The following is a 13,353-nucleotide window of genomic DNA, read 5'->3' as shown; positions in this document are numbered from 1 at the left end:
CCAGCACCAGGCCCAGGGCCCAGCTGGAGTAGCTGCTCAGCTGACCTGTGTTGGATGAGAGAATAAATAGATGGGCTTTGTGAGGAGGATGTTATTAGCTCAGCGGGGTTTAGTCTTTTGCCCGCTGCCCCGCGTCTGGTGGGGTGAATGCCGCCTGGAGAACTGCCCAGCGGATGGGAGGTACGGTAGGGAGAAGGGCCGGCAGGGGCAGAGGATTCTAGAGCAGTGACTCTCAGAGAGACTCCCTCCGGAGTGAGGCCATAGAAGAATATGTGAGATGCATAGTCGATGTTTACATTGTTGAAAAAGTACCTTCTGTTTTCATAATTCAGAGTGCTGAACGTAAAGATGTCTTTAAGACCTCCTTGTCTGGGGAGCATAACTTCTCAAAAATTTGAGGGTGTTCCCGAAGGAGGCGGGCTTGAAAGGCTACTAGGAAATCGCACGAGGGCTTTTTGTCGTCCCCCTGAGCAGAGCGCCAGGCTGCCGGGCGCGGCAATGCGGGCCTCGTTGGTACGCAGCAGCCAGCAGGCTGCACTTGACCCTGGACAGCCCTGCGCTCCTCGGAGGGCGGCGGGCCGACTGCACAGCAGAGGGCGCCAGAGAGCAGGCCTCCCGCCAGGTCTGGCCGCGTCCGGGGTTCACGCCGGGAGTCCCGCCAGCCAGCCCCCCGCCTTTCTAGCTCAGGACCTGCTCCTTCTCCCCGCCCTCCTTCGCTCGGCTGGGATTTTGCTTTGTTTCTGTGTGGGAAAATGCTAAACGGCCCTATGGAGGTCTGTAAAACAAATTCTATCATTTATCATTGTTATTATCATCAATCAGGTGTATGTGACAGACGGCTTCTTTCCAAGTTGTAAGAATGAGGACGGGAGTCGGAAATGTGGGTAGTCGGTTTTACTTCTTTTTTGGCTTGGCTCGTGGGGTGTGTTGTTGGGGTAGTGGTTTTGTGGTTGGTTTTTCAATTTGTGGTTTAAAATATGTCTTTCTGGCTAGACCTAGAGGGTCCTCTGCTAAGTCAACTAGGTCAGGCGCAGAAAGACAAAGACGTTGTGATTTCACTTGTCTGTGGCATCTGAAAAGCAAAACAAACTAACAAAACAGATAGACTAATCGATACAGAAAATGAGTCAGTGGTTCCCAGAGTGGGGCGGGGTTGAGGAACAGACAAAATAGGGGAAGGGGAGTAAGAGGTACAATCCTCCAAATATGAAATAAATAAGTCATGGGGATGAAAGTACAGCATTGGGAATGTGGTCAGTAATATTGTGGTAACTTTATATGGTAACGACTTACCACGGAAATCACTGGGTAATGTGTAGAACTACCGAATGACTATGATGGACACCTGGATCTAATAGGATATTGTATCTCAAATACACTTCAATTTTTAAAAATCACTGAAGATGTGTCATATGACAGTTATTTCAGGTATTTTGATATATTATCTGCGCTTATGATTACTTGACAATTGCGGTGGTTACCAATTCCCTGCTAGATCTTTTATATAATGCATTAATAAAAGAATATATTGCAATATTCTTTTTTAACTTGCCTTTCTGGGTAAAGTTAATTTTTTCCCAGAGCGATTTGATAACATCTCTGGTGAAATGCTTTAAATTTCTCTTCTCAAGGGACTGACAGAATGATGTCAACAACTTCATATGTCAAAGAAATTAGAGAAGCTTCAGAGACTGTTTATCAACCTTTAAACCCCCACATGCCATTTTTTAAAGAACCTCCACTGGCAATGAGATTCATTAAGTCAAAGAACATTAGAGCTAGAAGAAACTTGGAAATTAGACCTCCTCCTTTGTTAGACAGTTGGAACAGGAAGCCCAGAAAGGACAGGGGACTCTTCCGCGGTCACAGTGCCTGTCAAGCGCAGTCGGGCTGATTTCCAGTTTCGACTCAGAGGGAAGCATCTTAGCGAAAGGGCACCATGTATGAAGCTCACATTCTGCTCTTTATTACATGATCATTGCGAGACAAGGAGTGAAAACTCAATGATTTGAAATGCCTGGAATCCTGCCACTTCTAGGTGATCACTACCAGTATTTCCACTGTATCATTTCCCAGACTTTTAAACTTTTATCAGTGCTTATATCAATAATTATATCAAATCAGTTTGCTAAAACTGATCACCCTATCCATTCTGCTTGGTGACCTTTTCGTGTCTGTGCCTCAACACACATTTCCATGTCAGTTAATACATGTCTACATCTCGACGTTGTGATTCCTGACAGATGCATAGCTAACCCATTGACTGGATGTAATTCATCACTTTAATCAAACATTCTTGATCAGCATACACACTTTTCCAAATGACAAAATATTATGACACTGCACTAAACATTCCTGTTCCTACATCTCTTGCACCGTGGCGTGTAACCCACCAATCAGTGTGACTTTTTGTAAGGATTCAGTGCAATGGTGTGGGCTGGGTTGAAACTCTGGCTCAGGAACTCGCTCTCTCACAACCTTTCTAGGCCCCGGATTCCCCGATCTTAAGTGGAGGCAGTCAGAGCACCGAGCTCCTAGGAGTGTGGAGAGGACTAAATGAGATCATAAACACCAAGTAACTGGTTAGTGCCAAGCACACGGCAAGTCCTAAATAAATATTAACTACTGTACTGTGATTATTATTGCCACAACCCCTGAAGAATATTGACTCCTCAGAATAACTGCCATGGTTTCCTCATACTCTTTGAACAAGAATAACTGGAGTTTCATGAAGAAGTTTTAGGTGCTACATTTTAGGAGCTAGAAGATATTTTCTTTATTCCTAACATAATTGAGCTGCTTACTATGTTCTGATGGTATAGCTTAATGCCAATCAAAAAAAGAAATGTGCCTGGTTTTACACCTTGTAATGATGTTCTTAAGTAACCTTCAGGGACTGAGTCCTTTGTGATAAATAAAGCTCCTCTCTGGTCCTTTCCTCTTTGGAAAATGATGACAGCCTAGGTCAGTGAGCTTCCAAATGCCTTCAAAGTAATCTCTGCTCCTTTTCCCTTAGATCCATGGCCTCTACCGTTTCATAGTCCTAACAGGTGACAGTGAGAACCCAGAAGCAGAAGCTGTTTTCTCCAAAGCTTTCGTTTTAATCTAGGAGGGTGCACTTAAGTCACCGGGACAGATTTCAGGTCCTCATGGCCACCTGAAGCTTTGGAAACCAGTGTCTGAAGGCCTTCCAGGCAACCCAACTTACATGTCACCCACATTTCTCCAAGGGTTGTCAAGAAATCGGGAACCTCCACCATCTTTGAAAAGTTGGATGGAAGGTTCAAAGGTGGAGAGTCCCTCTCAGAGGTCAGAGGTCAGTGACCAAAGTTCAAAGTGACAGACAGAAGCTTTTCAAATGCTGGGAATGCCAATTCTTCCACACTTACTGTGCCTCCTCCTCTGCTGCACAGAGAGTGGGAGACGGGACACCCATGATTTGGGGGAGGATGGGTCTGGGTCAATGAGTCCTTCCTGGCCAGAGTTCTCATTGAATCTGAGTGCCAAAGGCTGGAAAGTTGCCAGCCTATAACTAATGCACAGAATGACCCTGTGTGCCTTTTGCCATAGTGTGCCATCCCTCCTTTGAGTGGTGACCAGTGACATGCTATCATGCGCCATGCCTGAGGTGGGCCTTGTCAGCTTAGCTAGACTAGTGATGTGTTTCTCAGGATTTCCTTCCCTATGAGGCTGAGTTAGGGTTGCACACAAGAAAAACGAGTGCAGGGCTCAGAGGATAGAAGTGAAGCAACAGCCCTTATGCCCTGAAGGAGCGTGCAGGACCAGGGGCCGTTAGCACTACAGGCTGCCGCCTTGCTGGCGTGGGGCCAGGCTGCGGCATCACTGCCCCAGCTGCTCCGGGTCTCCCCCTGGAGCATCTTCGTCTGCTGGGCCAGGTGTGCATGCATCTCCTTGTCCAGATCAGAGGCAGTGAGGCCGAGGCCGGTTCCAGTTTGTTTGCACAGGTCTTCATTGCCCCTCATGGGTTCCGATTAATCTCCACAGATTCCGGTTTGCCTGCGCTCCCCAAGCTCACATCCAGCCTTTCTTCCCTAGGCTGGCCCCGAGTGTCCGCAGTGACTGCAGAACCACGGCCAGAGGCACAGGCAGAGCCACCCATGACTCTCCACCAGCTGCCACAGCTGCGTAGTCTCTGGAGAGTCCCTTACTCCTTGCAACCGTGCTTCTCTCATCAAACTCGACAACTGCGTTCTGGATGGATTCTTATTTCACATCCAAATTGCATCCCAGGTACAATTATACACATTGCAAAATAAACGTTGATTTTGCAAAAGGATTTGTCCAGGACACGAAGGACCCATCTATTGCCCTCACTTTCTTTTTCATGTTAAACTTTAAAAACAGGTTGAACGAACTCTAAGTCAATTGTTAGCTCATTTTTCTTATTTTCTCAGCAATCGCTTGAATGTGACTCCTGTCTTATGAACATTTTTTAACCCACCAGGCATTTACCAAATCCAGATACAGCCTCTTGGGTCGGAGCCTACCTTCCTTCTCTGTAATGCTCAGTACTGTTGGGCTTTTCCTCTTGAACTTCCCTACCCCACTGGTTGCCATGACTTTGCATTCTCCAGGATTTTCTCTGATCTGTTCCTTCTCTGTCCTGTTTGCTGGCTTATCTTTACTCCCAAGTGCACCTGCTGTCCGAACCCCAGCACCTGGGTCGGGTGTCCTGTGTTGCATTCTGCCCACTCTCCCCTCTAGTCACATGGATCCAACCATCATCACTTTATGCACACAATCTACAAGTCTGTGCCTTCATCTCTGCTCTGTCGTGAGCACGGCATCATGTCTCCAGGAGTCCACCGAGTCATCCATGGGTCCCAGACTCAACATGTGTAAACTGAACTATTTGCTTTCCAACCGGCCCCTCTTCCCATGTTCCCTGATGTGGCTAATGGCAGTGTCAGAGCTGTTCTAGACCTTCCGCCCCCCAATCAGCCTCAAATCCTTCAATTCACTAATTTCCTCTTCCTTTTTCCTGTTCCCATTGCCAGGTCCTCATTTAACTTTTCTTGTACTATTACAACACCCTCCTTTTTGGTTCCTGATTTTGGTTTCCATCTCTCTCCCACCGTACCTCCTGCAGCTTATATTATCTTCCCAAAACATGAATGAGCTTGTGTCACTTCTTTGCTCAAAATATCTCCTGGGTCCCCTCACATGCAGGATAAAAACCAGCCAGCCAAGTTTCCTAGAGCATGACTGCATCTCTTACACTTTCTTTCATTCCTGTGTCCTGCAATCCTCCGATCTCATTTCCACACTCACAGTGTAAGGACTCCTGATCCCCTGAGGTACTCCCCAACTGCAGGACACGCTCTGCCTGCCTCCAGCCCAGGGCTCTGGCCCAGTCCTTTTTGCTTCTGCTATGCCCTATGTTGAATTCCTATCCATCTTTCATATCCAGGTTGAGTTCTCAGGCCCAGCTAACTGACTTGGGTAAGTCTCTGTGTTAGAGATAGTTCTCACCTAAACCAGAGTACTAATATGTACAATAGCAATAACGACCACTGACCACACTTCTTCACCTGTGCCAGGCACCGTTCTTCAGGTGTACAAATTCTTGGATTCTTCAAAATGTTCTGTAATAGAACTAGTCTTAATATCCCCATTCTCAATGAGGAGACTAAGTTAAGGTTCAAAGAGCATAAGGAACTTGCTCAAAGCAATCCCGCTAGTGGGAGGTAGTCAAAACTGAATTCTAGTAGTCTGGCTTCAGACCCTGCTTCTCAAGGTCACTGTGCAGATAAAGGCAATGGATGCACAAAAGCAAACCAGGTTTCTGCTCTCACCCTTTCTTCCCAAAAGAGGTATTTAGTGTCTTTCTCCTTGAATATAAAATCCTCAAGGACAGGGATTTGATCTTACTCATCTTTATGTTTCTCCCACATCAGCACAGGATTTACTCATAGTAGTTGCTCAATTTACAAGAAAAATAAAGATACATCAATGATAGAAAACAGTGTGGAGCTTCTTTAAAATATAACTACCATATGATCCAGCAATCCCACTTCTTGGCATTTATCTTATGAGAGGAAATCAGTATCTCAAAGAGATATCTACCCCCTGTGCTCACTGCAGATTATTCACTGTCACCAGGACATGGAAACAACCTAAACCCATCAATGGATGAATGGATAAAGGAGACGTGGTACACACACAAAGTGGAATACTACTCAGCCATAAGAAAAGAAGGAAATTCTGCCATTTGTGGCAACATTGATGAAGCTGGAGGACATTATCCTAAGTGAAATGAGCCAGACACAGTAAGGCAAATACTCTATGATCTCACTCACATGCAGAATCTAAAAAAGATTGAACTCATAGAACCAGAGAGTAGAACAGTGGTTACCAGGAGCTGGAGAGGTGGGGATGGGAGAGATGAGTAGATGCTGGTCAAAAGGTACTAACCTGCTGTTTTAAGATAAATTAATTTTGAGAGTCTCAAGTACAGCATGGTGACCATAGCTAATAAATACTGTATTACATACTTGAAATTTGCTAAGAGTAGATCTTAAGTGTCCTTATCACATGAACAAAAACAGGTAACTATGTGCAGTGATGGATGTGTTAATTAGCTTAATTGTGGCCATCATTTCACAGTGTATATGTGTATCAAATCATCATGCTGTACACCTTAAATATATACAACTTTTATTTGTTGACTATACCTCGATAAATCTGGAAAAGTATGTTTTAATTTCTTAAAAAATTATAACAAATGTGCCACTCCGGTGGGGGATGGCTCTGCATAAGTGAGGATAGGCGTATTATGGGAAATCACTGTACCTGCCTCTCAGTTTTGCTGTGAACTTAAAACTTCTCTTAAAAAAACTAAGTCTATTTTTTAAAAGGAGAAAAGAGAAGTTTTCCAGGGCCTTGAAAATGCAATGTGAGAACTACAATCTGGGGACGAGAGAAAATGAGCAATGCAGCTCCATACTTCAAGGGAGCTCTGGGGCCAGCCAGACTTAGATCAGATCACAGATTCCCCACTCTCAGCTGTGTGACCCTGGGCAGGCGGCTGATCCCTGCGTGAGGCAGTGAGCTCTCTCAGGGAGAGAGGATGGGATCGTGTGACTCGGAGTAAGATGTGAATTAACGTACGCAAAGCACGTAGGACCCACATGACACACCGTAAGGGCTCCGTATGTTTGCAGTTACTATAATCCTCTATTTCAACCCAGCAAAAATCGTAAATAATTAACCATCTCCCTTGTGAGGAAATGATCACAAGAGGACTTACCTGCAAACAGTGATATGTAAAAGATGCAAAGTTTAGCCCCAGCAGCACCACCCTTGAGTCAGACCCTTTCCTGACTCACAGTGGAGTTCTCATATTTTCCTCTCTGCCACATCTTTTTTTCTCTATATATTTCATTTTTGTTTAAATAAACATAACTTATTTAATCCACTATGTTTTTGTAATTAAACACTTGATTTTGAAGTAATTGTGGACTCAGGCAGTTATAAGGGAAAATATGCACAGAGATCCAGTGAAGTCTTCACTCAGTTGCCCTCAATGGTAACAGTTCGCAAAACTATAGTGTAATCCCACACCCAGGATATTGACAGTGATGCAGTCAACATACAGGGCAGTTCAGTCACCATAAAGATGCCTCCTGATGCCCTTTTGCACACCACCCTCCTCCCTCCTGCCTCACCCACCTTGCCCCTGAGTCATGTCCACCACTAATCTGTTCTCCCTTGCTGTAATATTGCCAATCCAAGCATGTTGTATAAATGGAATCACATAAGATGTAACAATTCTTCAGTTGCTTTTTTTATTTAGCATAACTCCCTCAAATTTCATCCAAGATGTTGCATGTATCAGTAGTGTGTTCCCCTTTGTTACCGAACAGTATTTCATGGTATGGCTGTACCAGACTTTGTCTACCATTCATCCTTTGAAGGACATCTAGACTGTTTCCAGTTGAGCGTTATAACAAGTAAAATTGCTATAAACATGTGAGTACAGATTTTTGTGTGACTGTAAGTCTTTCATTTCTCCCGAATAAATACTAAAGAGCACACATGCTGCTTTGTAAGGTAGATGCAAGTTTTTTTAGAAACAAACCATTTTTCCAGAGTGGTGGCCCCATTCTGTATTCTCACCATCAGTGTGTGAAAGACTCAGTTTCTCCTCATCCTCACCAGCATTTGGTGGTGTCATCACTTACTGCAGGCATTCTGACAGGTATGTTGTGGTATCTCATTGTGGTTTTAATTTGCATTTCCCTAATGGCTAATAGTATTGGACATCTTCTCGTGTGCTTATTCTCCATCTGTACATCTTCTTTGGTGAAATGTCTGCTCATTTCTTTTGCCCATTTTCTAATTGGATGATTTCCTTTTTTTTACCATTGAGTTTTGAGAGTTTTTGATATATTCTACATACTAGTCTTCTGTTTGATATTTGGTTGACAAATAGTTTTCCCAGTCTGTTGTTTGTCTTTTTACCCTCTTAAAAGGGTCCTTCACACAGCAAAAGTTTTAAATTTTGATATGGTCCAATTCATCAGTTTTTCCTTTTATGAATCATGCTTTTACAATCAAGTCTCAGAATTCTGCCTAACTCTAGTCCCAAAGATTTTTCTCCTGTGTTTTTTTTCCTCAAAGTTTAATAGATTTACCTTTTACACTTAAGACCATGCTTCATGCTGAGTGAACTTTTGTATAATGTCTGAGACTCAAGTCAATGTTCCTTTTTTTTTTTCTTCTATTTTTGCCCTATGAATATCCAGTTGCTTCAGCATTGTGTGTTGAAAGGGCTGTTTCTGCTTCATTGAATTGCTTTCATACCTTTGTCAAAGATTACTTACCTTGATGTCTGAAACCAACATAATATTATTTATCAGTTATCTATTAGTCTATACTATTAAAAATCAGTTACATTATTGTGTGGGTCTATTTCTTGGTTCTTTATTCTGCTCCCTTGATGTAGGTGTCTACTCTTCCATCAGCATCTCACTGTGTTGATGACCAGCTACATGGTGAGGCTAAATATGAGAAAGAGTAATTCCTCCCACTTTTTCTTCTTTTTCAAGATAGTTGTAGCTATTCTAGGACCCACGCCTTTCCTAGACATCTATGTCCACAAAAATTGTTGTTGGGTTGCTATAGAATTTTCACTTGCTTCCATCTAGCATCCAAAGTGGGATTCAGTCAAGGACATCTCTAGGGTGTCTCCACTTTTACAAGGACATCTTCAAGATAGAAAACGCACCTTGCTTATCTTTGTAACTGCCGGAGCACCTAGCACATTGCCTGGCAGATAGTAGGCTCTCACTAAATATCTGTTGGGTGAGTGCATGAATGGTTGAAGCAAAACACATGCCTTCGTGCAAAAACTGACAGTTTTGCAATAAACAGACTCCAATGTTTTGTTTACATTGGAGTAAACATTTACTCTTACATTGATGCTTTCAGTTCATCTTCACTTCATTTCTTTTAGATCTCCTCGCAGAACTCTCCTGAATTACTCTGGTCATATTTGAACCTATTATGTCACTTCCATGTACAACATCTTTTAAAACTCCTTAATTTATGTACTGAACAAAACACAAATTCCTCTATACCCTCCCCATACACACATAGTGATAACCTATGTAATCCACTATAAAAAAAAATATGCATTGAGATCTTAGTCTGTGCTAGAGATGCTAAGACATGAAAAAAACTGTCCAATACAATCCCTGGCCTCAAGGAGCTTGAAATGCATTTTTACCTACTCTAGGACCCTACAATGCAAGTTCCATGTGTGCAGGAGTCCTCCTCATTCCTGGTCTGGTGCTTTGCTGTGGTGTGTGGTTTCTGGCCTGCATGTTACAGGCCAGGGGTGCATAACACCTCATCACCCAAGGAGTCTGGAAGAAAGGCCCTTTGCTTATCCCCAACTTACTCCTTTTTTAGGATGAAGTTAAAATATTCACTTTCACTTGCTGTTCAAGTATATCCAAAGGATTAGTAAGAGGGCTTTACAGGCCCTCTTATAAAGGCAATCTATAAAAAGCAATCTATGATTGCTTTTTCTTATAGAGATGCTAAAATAAACCATAGGAAGGATTGCAGTCTTCCACATTTACCCATGTTTATTTTCAGAAACTGTTTTATTTTCCATTCAACATTAGGAAAACAGAGTCTGGGTACTGTGATGTTTAGGGCTCATAAACCTATAAATCTTCCTGCCAGACTCCCGATGAACTGATCAATGTCAGTAATTCTCCATGCTACCACAACGGAGGAAGTCAGTAGCACGCCCAGAGTGTTGCCTGAAAGGTTCTTTGCTGAAACCCTACCACAGGGATAGACCTGGGCTGCTCTCATCTTTCTCAGCCTCTCAGAAGCTATCAGCACAGCCACCTACTCCCCCTGCCTTAAAATGTTTTCTTTTGTCTCCATAACATCCCTGCTGGTCCTTGCTTCCCAGCCCAGCCTCTGAATGCTGGTGTCCCCAGGGCTCAGGTTGGGCTCTCCCCCTTCCTGCTGTGCACTCTTCTGTAGGTGGGCTTACCTGGTCCCTTAGCTGTAAAGACTATCTTGTAGGAGGGACACATATTCCCCACTCCTCCTGTTTCTAGGTGAAAAACCTCTCAAAGAGTATGCTCCCCTCTGGCCTCTTCGCTTCCTTTATCGCTGGGCCTGGAGAGGAGTTGGTCTTACCCTACTCGGTCCCTCACTCTGCCTGTGGATCTGCCTAACTGTCCTCTGCCTTCTGCCATGGATGAGAGGGGAAGGGAGAAGCCCTACTACTGTCCATCTAGGCCATGGACTGGACATGCAGGTCTGTGTAATTTAAAGGGAAGTATTATTAAGCCCATCTGGACCCAGAACTAGAGCCATAGTCCCCAATCAGTAGTTAAACTGATATTTAATCTCCACCTACTCCTGAGTTTATCTCTCAGTTGGTTCTAAATCAGTGGGGAACCAGGGAAGCCGTACACACACACACACACACACACACACTACCAATATGCTAACAGCACCCTAGTGTTCCATATGGAGCCCCAGATTCCTCTCCTGAACTAGGGTCTCATCCTGTGTGTCTCACACTCTAAACATGCTCCACAGTGGAATTCCTTACTTTCCAGCGCTCCAGCTTGCTGCCTCTTGTCTCTCCCATCTCAGGAAGCGTAAGTTTACCTGCTGCGCATTCCAGAACCCAAGGAGCTCTTCTTGACCTCTCACTTCCCTATCCTCACATCGAATCCTTTTCCAAGTGCTGCTAATTCTGAAATATAGTTTAACTTTGTCCCTTTCATCCACCTCCATGGCCTCCAATGTCTAACCAATGCCATTTCCTGCGTAACATACGGCAATAGCCTCCTAATTGGTCTCCTCCTGATTCCTCACCTTCCACTCCAGAACATTCTCCACTGAACAGGTACAGTCGCGTTCTTTAGAAAAGGTAATCTTGAAAGCAGCAAAGAAAAATGACACATTACATACACAGTAATAATCATTCAAATGTGCAGACTTCTCCTCAGGAGCTATGGAGGCAGGAGACAGTGGAACAACATCCTTAAGGTGCTGGAACAAAACAACAAACCCGTCAACCCAGGATTTTACCTCCAGTGAAGATATTCAAAAATGAAGGTGAAAGAATTCCACTTTTGACCAAAATGGAGTAAAAGAAATCAGATTTACCTTCCCACCTCAGGAAATGGAAAAACTGAATGAAATACATGAAATTATCATTTTCAGATAGATATTGGATAACAAGCAGCACAGGACAGCCATCCTTGAAAGAAGGACATCAGACAAGCTCTCTGATTGTCCTGGCATGGTGCCTGGAGGGTTTCAAGGGCACAGCCCAGGGAGGGGGATCTGAACAGAGCTCATCCTGAGTTGAAGAGACAGAGTTAAGAGCTTGGGGAAGCTGGGGAGGCTGAAATTCACAGAGCAGAACACTGGAGAGGCATGTGCTGTACAGAAAGAGTCCAGAGATCTGCGAAGCGTTGCTCTTGACTCTTCAGTGGAGTGTTGTGGGGAAGCTACCTGAGGCCAGGAAAAGAGGTGCTGAAAAGGCAGACAAACAACCTCTGCAGCTCACACAGGCTGGGAGTGGTTTGTGTTCTTACCAGCCAGAGCGGAAAAGCCTCACATTTCGCAGGGCACTTGGCACAATGCTCAGAAGGGCTTTGCCTCAGCGGTGGGGAAAGATAGACCCTTGGCTGCTGTGGTTCCACTTGGCAAAGCTTCAAAGGAAGCTCCACCAGAATTGAACTGTTTCCAAGTGACTTATCTGCAGCCCAGAAAAAAACTCTGGAATTTCTAATGGAATGTAAAAGTGTCTGCCACTCAACAACGTAAAATTCACAATGTCTGGAATCCAGTCTCAAATTACCAGATATGCAAGAAAACAGGGAAATACAACCCATAATGAGGAACAAAACCACTCAATAGAAACAGACCCAGATATGACACAGCTGACTAAATCGGTAGATGAGGATACCAGAACAATCACTGAGCTTCAAAATAGTTGTACTCCGTACGTACAGGAAGGTAGAGGACGGCATGGCCAAGACGGGGAGAGACACAGAAGACACATATTTAAAGATTCAAATTGCAATTCTAGAGAAAAATCTAATGCCTGGGATAAAGGTGTACTGGGTAGAATTAATAGCATGTTAGGCCATATATAAGGCCTTAAAGGATTTCTTTAAGAGACATTTTCCAAAGTAAAACAAACTACAGGAATTCCTCACTACTATAATAAATGCTGAAGGAATTTTCTCATGCTAAAAAGCAATGATACCAAAAGGAAACTTAGATATTTAAGAGAAATGAAGATCATCAGAAATGGTAAATACAAAGACTACTTACTCTTCCTTAAAAATACATACAACTATTTAAAGCAAACATTATGACATAGTTACATAAAGTAGCAGAGTTGCACAATTTCTACATTTTACATGAATTAATACAATATTCGTTCTAAACTGTGGAAATAGAGGGTATATCTTAATCTCTAAGGCAATCATGAAAAAGATCAGGCTAAAATAAAATTTTTTTAAATGTTCAAATTAATCCAAAAATAGGCAGGAAAGAGAGAACAAAAAGGAAAACAAATAAAGGCAAACAGAAAACAATAAAATGGTAGACATAAGTCTAACTATATCAATAATTACTTGAAATATTAATAAAGTAAATATTCTAATTTTAAAAAGCAGAGATTATCACAAAATATGTAATAGCAAGCCTAACTTATATGCTGTCTATAAGACATGCGTTTTAAATATAAAGAACAGATAAAATGAAAGTAAGTAAATCGAAAATGGTATACCATGCAAATAATAGGCAGAAGATAGCTAGAGTAGCAATTGATAT

General features: G+C 43.1%; 1 long non-coding RNA gene across 1 annotated transcript; it reads left to right on the top strand.

Annotated features, from left to right (window-relative positions):
• Window positions 1–694: 694 nt before the first annotated feature.
• On the top strand, window positions 695–4,192 carry LOC118928295 (uncharacterized). The gene is made up of 3 exons (XR_008995981.1): window positions 695–773; window positions 1,632–2,038; window positions 4,057–4,192. It is a non-coding gene; the product is annotated as an uncharacterized LOC118928295 (long non-coding RNA).
• The last annotated feature ends 9,161 nt before the right edge of the window (window positions 4,193–13,353 follow it).

Source organism: Manis pentadactyla, chromosome 2, assembly GCF_030020395.1.
Source record: "Manis pentadactyla isolate mManPen7 chromosome 2, mManPen7.hap1, whole genome shotgun sequence".
Taxonomy (NCBI): domain Eukaryota; kingdom Metazoa; phylum Chordata; class Mammalia; order Pholidota; family Manidae; genus Manis; species Manis pentadactyla.
This window is presented reverse-complemented; position numbering and strand designations above follow the sequence as displayed.